Source organism: Buceros rhinoceros, unplaced genomic scaffold (assembly GCF_000710305.1).
Source record: "Buceros rhinoceros silvestris isolate BGI_N320 unplaced genomic scaffold, ASM71030v1 scaffold36471, whole genome shotgun sequence".
In the NCBI taxonomy this organism is placed as follows: domain Eukaryota; kingdom Metazoa; phylum Chordata; class Aves; order Bucerotiformes; family Bucerotidae; genus Buceros; species Buceros rhinoceros.
The window spans coordinates 45,780-47,775 of record NW_010394310.1 but is presented as its reverse complement, the minus strand read 5'-3'; positions in this window follow the sequence as shown (position 1 = coordinate 47,775).

Sequence of the window (1,996 nt, the reverse complement as noted above, 5' to 3'; positions counted from 1 at the left end):
TGGGACCCCTTGGTAAGATGGAGTAGAGCCGCCTTTAACCTTTACTGACCTCAGGTAATAGGTCACAGTTTTTCTGCCCCAAAGCCCACGGCTAGAAGGCGAGCACAGGCTGCAGTATTGCATATACTGCTCACCGCTGGGATTTAAATCACTTCCTTATCAGCTAAGAGGCAAAAAAATGCAGTCAGGTTAAAAAAAAAAATATATATAATAAGTTCTGGAAAAGTGACCTAGAAAATCCAATTGTGCTCTGTCTGGAACCTAAGCTCACTAATCAAACTGGAACACTAGATTTTAGTCCAAGGTCCTGGGAACACTAAAGCTCGCACGTGCTCACGTATGTTCAAGTGCTTCCCAGGTCTAATTGCGCAGAGGAGAATATTTGCCGTTTTAACCAGGGCTCGTGGTGTTTGTTTGCTAACAGCCAGGAACCAAGAGAAAAAGCAGGCAGGTCTTACCTTGGCTCCATTCAGCTAAACTTTAACTCGTTGCTCGTGTGTAGAGCCGTGGCTTCACTTCCCAGCCAAGGTACTTCCAGGAGCAGATCACAGCCCGCGGAGAAAGAAAACCAGCGCCGAGTGGCACATCGGCATCGCTGCTGTCTCCCTGGGGGCAGAGAGCATCAGTTGGGTCTGTGTGCAATAATGGGCTCCCCAGGAATTAAACCCACCCCAGGGAGGCGTGTCCCAGCTCTGTACGCCCACCCTGTCTCGGGGTCACCCACATCTGTCCGTAGCACGCTCCCAGCATGGGTGGCAATGGTTGGGTGGACAGTGCAGGCTCTCCCCGTCGATAATGCTCACCCACTGCTCTAGTGCCCTCCAGCTTCAATGGGAGCCAGCACTTTGGGTGGTAGAAGACACCCATTCCCCACAGAGGCTCCTAGGAACTGCTCTACAAATGCAGTCACGGCCACAACTCTCATCTTCTCCCTCCACCCTACAAACATGAGACCCACCTCAAACATGAGACACCTCCAGCACTGAAGTAGGTGACAGGTAATTTCACACACCCCATTCAAAGAAACCCTCGAGCATTCACTTTTGGGGCTTGTTGTCAGCTTGTGACAACACCCATCCAAGATGATCAGTACTCGCTCTTATTCGCATTTATTCAAGGAAAGGAGAAACGTCCCCACTAAACATCTAAGCAGCAAACCCCTCAGGACAAGGGGTTCAGCCTTACCAGGATAACAGCAGGGCCGGGAAAAACAGGACAGGAAGCAGCAGCAGGTGATCAAAAGAGGATTTTTTTCCCTCCTTTTCAATCACAGAGCAGTACACAGGGCTATAACCCGTGCGCTAAGCTTCCTGTTAATGGCAGCGAGTCTGTAACGAGTTGACCGAATGACCCTGCTTCTGGTCCCTCCAGGATTATTAATAGCCAGAGCACAGGAGCTCCGGTTAAGGGCAGTGCTCCCCAGCAGAGCCTGGGGAAACCGTGGCTCCTGCCCGCCGCCCTGCTTTACAACCCCCCGTCACAGGTGCCAAAGCCCAAACCTTGGGCTCTCACCTTGGGTCCTCAGACCCTGGGAAACCCGGGGCCCCTCCCCGCCGCCCTGCTTTACAACCCCCCGTCACAGGTGCCAAAGCCCAAACCTGGGGCTCTCACCTTGGGTCCTTCGCTCCTCAGGGTCCTTTTCTTGATGGCTGCCAGCAGCAGGAAGCATCGGTCTCCTTCCAGCCCTGCGCCGAAAGGGGAGAGGCAAATCAAGGCAGCGCTCGCTCTGCCAGGGACCTCCCGTGGGGCTGGGAATCGCAACAGCCTCTTTCCTCCCAACAATTCTTGAGGTTTTGGGGTTGTGCAGACCAGCACGATGCGTTGAGACTGAGCGGGGTCACACGTCTGAGGTGAGTACAGCAAAGGAGTGAAGAGATGACAACAACAATGCTGTTGGTGCTGCCCTGTTCACCCAGGCCAGCCTTTAGCCAAGGACATGGCACCAGCATTTTAAACGTTGATGAGGAGCCTCCCGCTCTTTCACTAATCCTGCTGA